This window comes from Coffea eugenioides, chromosome 9, assembly GCF_003713205.1.
Source record: "Coffea eugenioides isolate CCC68of chromosome 9, Ceug_1.0, whole genome shotgun sequence".
Taxonomy (NCBI): Eukaryota; Viridiplantae; Streptophyta; class Magnoliopsida; order Gentianales; family Rubiaceae; genus Coffea; species Coffea eugenioides.
Genome location: NC_040043.1, coordinates 9,587,652 through 9,600,590, shown reverse-complemented (window position 1 = coordinate 9,600,590; position 12,939 = coordinate 9,587,652). Strand labels below are relative to the sequence as shown.

General features: G+C 31.7%; 1 long non-coding RNA gene and 1 other non-coding gene across 2 annotated transcripts; one reads left to right on the top strand and one right to left on the bottom strand.

Moving 5' to 3' along the window:
• The first annotated feature begins 2,880 nt into the window (after positions 1–2,880).
• On the top strand, positions 2,881–2,987 carry LOC113748535. Its single transcript, XR_003464389.1, has one exon. It is a non-coding gene; the product is annotated as a small nucleolar RNA R71 (small nucleolar RNA).
• Positions 2,988–10,344: 7,357 nt separating this feature from the next.
• On the bottom strand, positions 10,345–11,612 carry LOC113783768. Its single transcript, XR_003469971.1, has 2 exons — positions 11,462–11,612; positions 10,345–10,672 (listed from the first exon to the last, which is right to left on the bottom strand). It is a non-coding gene; the product is annotated as an uncharacterized LOC113783768 (long non-coding RNA).
• Positions 11,613–12,939: the final 1,327 nt, after the last annotated feature.

The window sequence follows — 12,939 nt, the reverse complement described above, 5'->3', positions numbered from 1 at the left end:
AAGATACAAAAGATCTAGAGAGATTTTAGTGAAAAAATACTCTTCAAGGAAGATTTGTAGTCTTAGTGGTGTGAGGTTCATTGTAAACTTTTCATTTGTGAGTGAATAGTTCATGAGTGTAGCTCTGCGAGGGTTGTCCTGAGAGATAGTAAAACGTCCTAACTTGACCGAATGGAGTTCGGGGCAAGGAGGAGGTGAACCTTCCTTTGTACACAAGAGTGGTTGTAATTCATCGACTTGAAGTAACTTGTCTGAATTAATCTACAAGCTCAAGAGGAGCTGTGTAGTTAATTGGTTTGCAATTCTTTCCTTTTTATTTACTTATTGTTACGTTTGTGATCTGTACATTGTTTATCTCTTCCACTTGGTTGTCTTCGATCCTTACAAGAGTAATGACCTTGACATGTTCTCTAGGATTCGCCTCCGTTTTATTAAGCAATTTTCCTTGATTTCGACTGTTAATAGAATTGACAATTTGACCAATTTGGATCTCTACGTTTCTATACATCTGGGTCAATTGGTCCAACCGCCCCTCTAGTCGCTCAAGCCTTTATGAAGTGTCCTTGGCTAACTTTTTCACCGCTATCTCTCAATTATATTTAGTATCCGCTTGTGATTGTCTTGGTTGAAATTCTGGTGGATTAGCCGACTTTTGAGGATTGCCTCGATTTTTCCATCCAAAATTTGAATAATTTCTCCATCCCGAATTGTATGTATTTGAGTATGAGTTATTTTGAGCATTCCTATTGTAATTATTAACAAATTGAACCTGCTCAAAATCAACACACTCGTTAGTATCGTGATTATCTCCACACATGGAACAACCCACATGTACATTAGATGAACTCGAACGATATCCGGCTTGTCTACTTAATACTTTCATCATATTGCTCATTTGGACACTAAGCATATTGATGGTATCCATTTCGATCATACCTGATTGGCGCCTTGGATTACCTCTTTCATTAGCCTATTAATAATTGTTTGTCACCATTTTCTCTATCAAACCTTGAGTTTCTTGGGGTGATTTTGCCATCTGACGGGTTTTTAGTATAAGTACAAGTTTAAATTCAATTTATACCCGTTTTGACTGCAAGTATATAGGTCAACTAGTAGTTTAAGCTATATATCGGGTCGATCTCAAGAGAAAAATTGGACAATTACTAGCACTACTAAAACTTCTCTATTATTTAGACGATCAATGAATTAAAAGAAATAAAACTATACTAAACTTATGCAAGAAAATAGTAAATAAAAGTTTCTTAGGCTATGGTATCCTTAACTACCCATGCAAGTGCTGTTTTTGGATCATTGAGTACTACTATCTTGGCTAGTTATGGCATAATTTTCTTATGCATGTGAAACCTACTTTCATAGTGAATCAACTATACTTATAACTAATCCATACCTACTCCCATGGTTATGAAATTAGTTATAAGTTCATTTCTTCTATGAAATTAGATGGAACAAGCCACTAAAACTACATAGGTGCACCTCTATTCTCGTGAGTGAACTCTCTAGGTTTAACACTTCATGAACTAGTGTTAAATCTTAATTTTCATTGAAGAAACAACACCTTTAGATAATCACAATTAATGATACCAAGTTAATCATGATTTAAAGAGCTAAAGTACTAAATAACTTGTTCAAAATAATAGTATCAAATAGTCAAATAATAAACACGAACAATCATAGAAAGTTCAACCAAACCCAAGGCATAAACTTTAGAAACCCATAATAAACATAGAATATAAACTTGTATATTAACTAACCAATAGAATCAAGTACAAAATATAAAGAGTTTGGAAAGAAATGTAACCCTTATCACATGAGTTCATCTCCTTCTTCATCTTTGCCTAACTAATAAACAAGAAAGATGAACTACTAGTTAAACTATCATACACTATACTTAATGTAATACTAAGAAAATGTAAGAACTACATTTTTGTGGTATTTCTTGGACTTCCCAAACTCTCTTTGTCCTTGCAAATCCATGGTTATTTATAGATGAATGTAGTCAAGAAATGAGGCTTCAAACATCTCTTTTACAGCTGCTAAGTGGTTGTCACAAGTCCATCAATAGCTGTGAATTATTAGAGGAGGAAACAAGTTGTGCAAGTAGAGAGTAGTTATTTCTGACCAGAATCCGGCCAGAATCCGGCCGGATTGTCCGCCGGATTGCTCCCCTGCCTTTCTTTGCAATTTCTGTCCAGTCTTCAATGTTGCTCCAATTTTGTCTCAAATTCAACTGAACTTTGATCGATGATACAAGCTGAATTAACTCTTGACCAAAACATAAAACTTGTAGGCCTTTGAGTTATCTTTCCAATGCATCAAGAATCACCTCATTTGGATTTGTGTAGGCTGAGAAATGACTGAAATATCCTTAACTGCTCAATATCTTGTTTCAGCTTTGACCATAGAAATTGGCTACTGTAATTCAGCTTCTTGGCTTGGAAAACCTTTAAACTGGATTTTGATGTCTTCACAAGAATTGTAGATATATCTCTCATCTCAATTCAATCATTGTAGCTCGAGTTATAGTTGAAATACGAAGATGTATCAAAGCTGTCAACTTCTTTTTTTATCCAAATGAAGTATATTTTCAACTCCTATAAAAATTATGGATAAAATGTAAGTAAAAAGTGACATATACCTCATTTAATCACTTAAGAGTATTTTACACCAATTATAGCCAAAATAATCCATTTCTTCCTATAATATTGCCAAAATGACTAAAAATAACATAAAATGTCATTCAAATATAGTTCAAATTAGTCACTTATCACTATCAAAGCTCCACCTGCAGTTGCATCAGTAGTCATTTTAGTAGAAAAGAATAAACCATTATAGAAAATTTGTGCAATTAACCAATCATAAAGTCCATGGTGTGGACATTTCCGAAACAAATTTCTAAACCTTTTCCATATTTCATATAATGATTCACCATCTAATTGACTAAAACTAGTAATGTCCATTTTAAGTTTAGCCGTTTTACTCAGTGGGAAGTAATTATTCAAGAATGCTCTAGATAAATCATCCCAAGTAGTGAAAGTATTAGGAGCATGAGAGTGTAGCCAAATTTGAGCTTTATCTCTTAAGAAAAATGGGAACAACCTTAGCCCTATAGCATTCTCACTAACTCTATTCATTTTAATGGTATCACATATCTTCAAAAATGCGGCTAAGTGTGCATTTGGATCCTCTACAGCATTACCTCTAAATTGAGATTGTTGAACCATTTGAATAAATGATAGTTTAATCTCAAAGTTGTTAGTATTTACCGTCGGTCATACTATACTTGTTTGAGATCCTTGGGTTCCCGGTAGAGCAAAATCCCTAAGAGTTCGCCTATTTGCATCGTTTTCTGCCATTTTGTCTTCAAAAGGTAGCTCTATAGCGATTCCCTCTATTTGTTGTTACACCTCTTTTTCTTCTTATTGTAGTGTACGTCTTCTTTGTCTACATAATGTCATTTCAATTTCTGGATCAAAAGGTGCGACTACCCATAAAGTCCGGTGCATACACTACAAATAAAAATAAAAGAGATTATATATAATTATTCCATAAAAACTAATACAAATTCTAATTTAACTATAAAAAGTTTAACTAACTAATATAGAAAATGTCTAAATTAATAAAGTTTGTTAGACCCTAATATTGCCACTTCCCGGCAATGGCGCCAAAAACTCGACGGATTTTAGATATGAGTACAAGTTAATTCCAAATTATATTAGTTTTGCTGCAAGTATACAAGTCAACTAGTAGTTTAGGGTATAAGTCGGGTCAACCCCACAGAAAGCAACTTTATAGGTACTAAGATCTTACTTACTCTATTATTTAGACTAATAATCAATTCAAGTAAGAGAAATTGTTATTACTACTATTTAACCAGTCTTAACTAGATAACTTGCAAGGTAACAATGGAGAAAATTCACTAAATACTTGAATCAAGGGATGTAGAGTCCATTTATGGCATAAAAGATACAAGTAAATAAATTTACCTCTTGTTACAACTCTTGTTTAATTAGGGATTCATTTCCAATATTACCAAATCTCATTCTCATGATGAAATGGCCTAAATTAGACTAGTTTTCCCTATTCTCATGGTGAATAATTAGATCTATTCTTGTTTCCTTCATGAAATGCATGGTTAATCCACTTAAGTGTATCTTTATTCTCATGAGTATACTACTTAAACTCTATTTATGTTGCTCCATCATTATTACCAATTTTCATTGAATAATAACAACTCAAAACTGGTTATTGGTGATCAAACAACAACAAGTGATAAGCATGCATAAATAGACAAGTTAATACAAGATGTAACAAGTGTAAATCATATTCACTTCATATCAAGTAGCCATAAGGTTCATCTACTCCCTAGATCTAGGAACTTAGCTACTCATATGATAAATGACAAGAAAGAACATAGTTTCATTGCATGAACACATATTGAATCACAAGTAAAAAGATAGATAAAGAAAGTTTAGCCAAAAAGTGAAGAAGCTCCCAATGATCTTCTATTTCTTTAACAAAATGAGTTGTATAATGAAGTCTCCAATTGTTCTCACAATGTTCTAACTAAAGAGAATAAGACAAGACTCAAAACTAAGCTCTAATACTAAAAATCTGATGATAACTCCTTCTAATGTCGCTCTCCTCCCTTTTTTCATGATTTTTACATGTCTAGTGTTAAGAGAGTCAAAAAGTTATTTTTTCAGACCAGACATAAAGTTTCTTTTCTCTTCCTTTTGGAATCTTCAGCATGTGCAGCTAAAATTCTGTTCAGAAGTAGAGCTGGAAAATAGTATGAAAACAGAGTAAGTGGCAAAGCAAGTTGCAGAAAGTAGGCTACAATACGCGACCTCATCGCGTTTTCACCTCTGCGAATTTAGCTCCACTTTAACTGATATTATCTCAATGATGAAGGTCGAACTAACTCTTACGCAAAACATGAAAGTTGTAACCCTTTGAATTAGCTTTCCAATGCTTAAGAATCATCCAATTTGGAGCTCTGTGGACTAATAAATGACTAAAATACCCTTGATTGGTCAGAGCTCTGTTTCAGCTTTCGACCATAGAATTGCACCTCTGTATTTCGACTTTTTGACAAGAAAACAACTAAACTGGACTTTGATGTCTTCTTACCAAATGTAGGTCCATCTCTTAGCTTCAAAATAGTGTAAAAATCACCTCAATCCGTTGTGTGTAGCTTAAGATATAGCCAAAATACCATAATGTGTCAAAGCTGGAAAACTTGCATTTCTTCCTTTGATTATTTTGCACTTCATGTCTTCTTTTTATCACTTCAAACCATCATCAATCATCCAATTATCTTCTCAATTCATGCCATTTGATGATTGAATCCTTAATATATCCAATCATTCTCTAATAAATAAATATTTATCTAGAGAAATTTTTATCATCTAGTAATGGAATTATAGTTCAAGGATATCATACATCTTAAATTTGATTATCCATCATTCAACTCTTGAGATGTCTAATCATGGTAAAAGAAAATGAAACCTTTGTAACAGAGAAGCTTTAGGAAGCACTTATGATACACTATCATCATCTCCTTTATGCTTATTATGAGCATTTACAATTAATTCCATTCCATCTTCCATAATTGAAAGTATTAAGATTTTAAAAGATATAACCAAGTTTACTTGAGAAATTTTCTCAATTTCTTTTCAAATTCAAGAAATTGGAAATATTAAATATATGGAGAATAATATAATTAGTCAAAGATATTATTCTCAATTAAATAGTCAATCAAATCAATCCATTAGTCAAAGATATTATTCTTAGTTATGATTTATGATAACATTTCCTTGATAGAGGAAAATTCTAAGGATTTGACATTTGTCAGTAAGGTCCCTAACCTAACCTATAAATAGCCTTTGATACTCCATCTATTCTATGGTATTTTTCTAGTTAGGCATAAATTAGAAACTCCCTTATTTTAAATCTAAATTTTTTCTCTACTTATAATATGTTACTTTCTCTGTTCTGAAAAGTTTGTCACTTTCGGGAACTGGAGTATTTTCAACAGTAGACAAAAAGAAGAGATAGCCATTTGTACTTCCTAAATTGTCCCTGACAAGATGCCCAAACTTTGCCTAAAGTGGTGTAGTGAAGTTATTCAAATGATTTATACAAACTAGTCAACAATCTAGACCCACTACATTATTAAAGCTACACTAACTCTTTACTTATTTTGCACTACACATGCTAGCAAACATCCACTAGCACCAGTCACGCACTGTAAAGCGCATGCTGTTCTTATGACAATTTGTGCTAGACCCACATATTTAAAGGTAGTGCATAAAGAGTAAAATTAGAAGAAGGAGAAAAATTCATTTGCCATTTAGGAATGTGACAGGCATTTTGGGACACACCAAAATGGAAAGCATGACAATTTCAATAAGATGAAGGGAGTATTATAGAAGAGATAGAGACAATGACATTGATTAGATTTAATATTCACTTGACAACATTGATTAGAGGTAACATCATTACTATTCCACTACTTAATACTTTGTATGTGTCCATTTTGTGTAATTATGTGGTATCAAAGTCACCCTCTAGCCATATCGTTCGCTCAAAACTTCATGAATTATTGGTTATCTAATAGGAGTTACAAAAATTTGTATGAAGTTAAGACGAACCAAATTTGGCTTGTCATGAGATATATAGTTCCATGTCTCAATAATTGAGAATTAATAATTAATTCCGTGCACATGTTTGATGATGATTTTAGTGCCAATTGAATCTTCCGTGGTTCAAGACTAATCTTTTTGTGCCTTTGTGTTATCATGAATCACACCATAAGTTGATTCTTTGGTATGATTACCACATTTAAATTCATGAGAGATTATCCATTGCATATATTAATAAAAAAATAGATTAGTGTAGGGTTGAAAGATAATCCAAACTACTCGATACTCAAATTGAGCTTGACTTGATAAGGGCTTGTTCAAACTTAGTTTGCCAACTAACCAAATCAAATTTGAACAGCATTTGATGTTTGATAACATTTAAACTCAACAAAAAACTTGTTCAAGCTCGGTTCGTCAAATAAATATGCCAAATTTGAACAAAATTTTAAACTTGTTAACGTAATCAAACAAGTTTGAACACTAGGGGTGTTCAACTTGATTAAATTCATTTATTCCCCTGGATTAGTGTCAAGAATTTTTTGACCAAAAATGCTATATTGATTGGATTCATGCCAAATATATGTCATCCTAGATGCTATTCAGTATTCTTGCATTTTGTTGTAATGTTAATGGTCCTATACAACTATTGAATCTTCAAGGTTTTATTCAGATTCCTCACTGGCATGGTTTTACTTGTTAAATCACATAATTCTAATATCCTAAAAATCATTTTATGGGACTATTTGCAACTTTGGAGGCATTTTATTATAATTATTGATGGCTTTCAATATCCAGTTTCTTATGCTTCTATGTTCGAATTATTATGTGGAATCATATAGTATATTTGCACACTACAATTATGGTTGTTTATCTGATATTTTGATTTAATAATGTGAGATCAATGTTATTGTGATTGACCATATTCCCAAGTTTTTTTCTTGCATCTCAACTATTTGATGCATAAGGTATATTAATCACATAAAGATTAGTGAAGAAAATGAATGGTTGAAGAAAAAAAGGAAATTGAGAAATTCTTTTATCTAAATACAAATTAGTTGACAATTTTTTATATCCTTATAAAGTATAGCACATTATATATTTGAAAATAGCCACAACATCTTAGACATTTTGTGTACTACATTTTAATCATATAAAGCTTAGTGATTCAAATCAAGGACTTCTAATCAACAAGTTAGTTAATTCTTACTAATTTCTATTAATAGTTTTCTTGCATTGTGTATTTGGGAGTAGCCACAGCATCTTAAATATAGGGTATGAGGAAATTTAATCTTGTAAAATTATGTGATTATATTAAATAAAAAAGAGAAAGGAAGTTGTTAGGATATGGGTTTAATTTCTTTTAGATAGGTTTTTTATTTTGTGTGGAAGTAACTAGTTTTCTTATTGGTTTTAGTTTCTTGAAGTAATAGTCAAGAAATTTCCTATTTGTATGAGTTTAGGAAGTAGAAATTATTTCCTATCATGTATAAGTTTAGAAATTAGTATTAGTTTCCTGTTGTTATTTGGTTCTTGATCAAATAATGTTCTCTATAAATAGATGGGTTGACATACTACAAAGTAACATACAAAGGCACACAAGAGCAACATGTAACCTTATAAATGAGGTGAGAGATGGTTTTTAGGAGATGAGAGATGGTATATAAGGGTTTGGCCTTGGGTTCAAATTGTATTCTTGTATAGAGTTTTCCTCTCATAATAAAAAAACAAGTTTCTCTTCGTGGACGTAGGATCAATGATGAAGGCGAATCACGTTAAATCTTGTGTGTCGTTTATTTTTCAAGTTTATGGCTTGTTTATCATTAAATTGTTGCGTGTTTGATGTCCCAATAGTCGTTTATTCCACATTTGGAGCCCAACAGAAGTTCAAGATAAAGTTTTGTCAACATAAAATTTTTCGACTAATGGAACATTACTAGATGCCAAGCTGAGAATTTCACTTTTACATTATATATTTGAGAGTGACCAAAACATCTCAAATATTGGACATAAAAAGATTTTTTTCATCACATACAGTTTGATGATTGAAATTATGAATTTTTAATCAACATATTGATTAGTTAACATTTTTATGAGTTTCTTTAACATCATGTACTTAAAAAGTAGCCACAACATCTTAAATATATTGGGATTAAAAAAGGAAACTACTATTTCTTTATCACATATTGTTAAGTGATTTAAAAAATAAATAATAGCATCTAGATTAAGTTGCGATTAATTCATTAAGATAGATATCCCGTCCTATAGGGAGGTAATTATTTTGATGAAATTAATTGATAGAAGATGGTAAACTAAATGCTAAATTCAGAAATATTTCTATACCCACTAGTATGAAATTAATTGTGAACATTTGTAAGGGCAATACAAACATTTTAAAGCTAAATAGTTGTGGAAATAAAATTGTTGTTGTGGTATTAACACTCGCCATATTCAGTTCATCAGCTTTTTATTCTTTATTTTTTTTCTTTTTAGTATAAGTAGGAGGGTTTGAACCCAAAACTTCTCATTTGCACTCTTCACTCCCAAACCACCCAACCCATCCCCCTTTCCCCCTTATATAGGCATTTTATATTTGCCGACCTGGTTCATTAAATTAGAAAATTAATAATAATCAAACAAGTGTGCCAAGGATCTCGTGATTTATAGTCATAATTCTTTTTTTTATGTTATACTGCAACCAACCCAATTCACTTTGAAACTCAATAACGTTACAAAACTAACATATAAATGCTTGAATGAACATGAAATTTCTCATTCTCCCTTGGCTATATTTATGGAAGTTTTTCTAGGGTTTGTGGTCATTTCACTAACAATCTTTAGTCAAAGGAAAAAAAATATGAGGTAAATTACATATAATCCCATGTAGTTTCATCTATTGCCACGCGACCTCCCTAATATTTTAAAATGTTCATTTCATCCTACTATGGTTTTATGTAAAATGAAAACTTGATGAAAAATAGCCTATGTAATGTCATTAATTGAAATACCAATGGTGCCCTTACTTAAATGCTAAATCAATCAATAACTTAACTACTTTTTATAAAAGTACAGGGGGATTACATGAATAAATGCAAAAATCACATAAAAGTAAAATGGATATTTATATAAACCACAAAGGGGTTATACGGAAAATAAGATTTTATCAAACGTGCTTTTAGAACGCATTTGGTATAAACGCCATAACTAATTGTGCTTTCTATCCATTTTCTATTTTACATAAAAGCATAGAGGGTTATGCAACTATTTTAAAACCTTAGGAGGGTTATTTGGCATTATGTGAAATCACAAGAGGGTCAAAAGTAATTTACCCTATGTAAATTACTAATAACCCCCTATGGTTTCATGTAAAATGGAAATTTAACAGAAAATAGTATATGTAGTGTCATTAGTAGAAATACCAGTAATGTCCTTACTTAAATACTAAATCAAATGACAACTTAGTCACTTTATATAAAATCATATCCATTCAGTCCATTTTTCATTTTTCATAAAATTACAGGAGGTTATGTGACTATTTTGAAATCTTAGAGAAGTCATGACATTATGCAAAATCATAGGAGGGTTATATGTAATTTATCCTATATATATACATATACATACACACAAACATACACACACACATATATATATATATAAAGTTTCAATTATGTAGGCTCACGTATAGCTCAATTAAACTTGAAGTTTCTACATTCCTATTTTCAAGATACTGAAAATTTATTTTCATAATGATTTTCAACTTAATATACAATGTTATGCTACAAATGTAGCATAAGGGATTTAATTTATTCAAGTAGCAATAATGGACCAGCTTTAGAAGGAGATGTCAATCAACTTCCATGAAATGGTTTGACGATCTCAAAATCAGGGCAAAGTCGAAGGATCTGGGAGTCCGCCAATTGGTACAGTTGGGTAATACGGAGGGAGATCTGGGGAATATTCGCCTTCTAATTTCCTTGCAGCATATTTTTTGTCATTACTTCCAAATTCATCTGCAATTTCAAAATATAGGATTAAAAAAATGATCCTAGCTTCTGTCACAATAGAATAGAATCTACGATTATCAAAGGTGCATTATTTTTCCCTTTTAAAGAATCTAAACATGTGATTAGTTTTTATTTCAAAGCGCACTAATGACAACCATATTAATAAATATTCATTTTTTTGGCAAATTAATAAATATTCATTTGTCCATTCAGTACTTTATTATGTTAATTCACCCTTTAAAATTTTAAAACTGCTCTATTTTAGCCATTCTCTTATTTTGCTTTGACTGACTCAAAGAGATTAACTAAGGCAAATAAATAGTAATAGTGCACTTCTTCTTCTTATTTTTCTTTTTTTTTTCTTTTGGAAAATGGTCCACGCCAATCTTAGATAGCTGTTGAAAGGAAAAAGAAAAGTTCAATTGTTGTGATTCTTATAAAATTTGGTATATATGTGCACATATGGTTGTATTTCTTAAAAGATTTCATATACGTGAATAAATCCATTGTGTATAATAAAAAAATGTAAAAGTACACCAAATCATATATATATATATATATACACATATATATATAAAATAAATGCACACCACGGAGCACAAACACAACCTTACCTACATCATTCCCATGGGTGGAAGATTTAAACACGAATAACATGTCGAGAAAGGCATCACAAATATTAAGACTCTTAGATGATGAGCACGTATATCAGTAATGCTTTTTTTTTTTAATCATGAATATTAGTAATCCATAAAAATGAAAGATGGAATTTTAGAACTACGAAGTGAAACTTACTTGCTCCCAGGATCTTTCTCGCTGTTGAAAGTACGATGGGTTGAGTCGAGAGTAAGAAGAGACAGAAAAGGACAATGATCAGAGCCTTGCTGTTGCTAGCCATAGTGAGAGGGTTAAGAACTTAAAATTGGATCTATTCTAACACTTCTTTGTTTTTTTTTTTTTTTTTTTTTTGATGATTGTATGTAAAAATCATGCTTTTATAGCCATTTATGACCGGACCCAGTTTCTCAGCAATTACATTGCCAATTGCCGGGCAGGTAGGCAGTCCAAATGGGCTGAACTAGCGTGGTTGGATTTGATTGGTCAGCTGGCAACTTGAATTGAATTGAGGGGCTTGAACTGGGTCAAGCTGACGTCCCACGGTAAACTACCCTCAGTAATGACAATTGATAATTACACGAGGCCCTTGAGACCCATGTTTAGGGTAATCTATACCAGATTCATGTGTGGAGAAATAAAGGCATCATCCAATTGGACAAAGACTTGAGTACTTTCACTGCTTTGATAAGGAGGTGGAGCCGTGGAGGGAAGGCCAACGATATTAGCCGACGAAAAAACGTATCATCATTAGTATTTGTTTGCCGTGCCTTCTTGTTGGTGAGAACCGGTGGTTCTCTTGTTTGGAAGCAATGGTACCGTGAATTTTTAAATGATGCTTGATTCAATTTTCATATATCTCTACCCTTTCGGAATTTCTTTTTCTGAACAGAACATTATTTCAATGATAAATAGACTAAATGATTGGTTTCGAACAATAGATATCTCTCACATCTCGCTAGAATAATAAATAATCCCCTTTAAATGGCAACTTCAAAAAAGCGTACTTCTACATCAAAAAAGTATATTTGAAAAAATATTTGAAAAGAAAAGGATATTAGACTGCCTTAAAAGCTTTTTCCTTAAAAATATCTTTTTTTATTGGGAATTCAAAAAGTTTTTTTGTGCAGCAAAAGGCTGGTTCTATCCTTTTCTTCTCCCTTCCTAGGATCCCGATTCTATGAAAAGGCTAATGATATGGTGTCTGAGTAAACTTTCAAATATTGTGAGTTTTTAAAATATTTTGAAAGAGTGATAGTTTTTCAAAATTCTTCAAAAAAAGGTGAAAATATACTCAGCGAATGCAATATTTCTTAAAAGTTGTAATCACAGAATGCGTAATTTTTTTTGTATTTTTTAAAAAATACATTCATTGAATGCGTGGTTTTAAAATTTTATACTATTCAATAACTCATTTCAAAAACCACCATCATTCGGAAATTTCGTCATGTTCGCACTCCGTATTTGACCTCGCACATTCCAAGTACGTGTCTTATTAATTCAAAGGACGTATACTTCCCTTCTTAATCCATCTTCCTTCTCCCATACAACCTTTCAACTCACAAAGAGATTCAATCACAAAGTAGCAAATTTCCAATTTGTGGACCCATGGAACTCAACATCACCTACACCAAAATGAATCCAAAAAATTTAGCCAA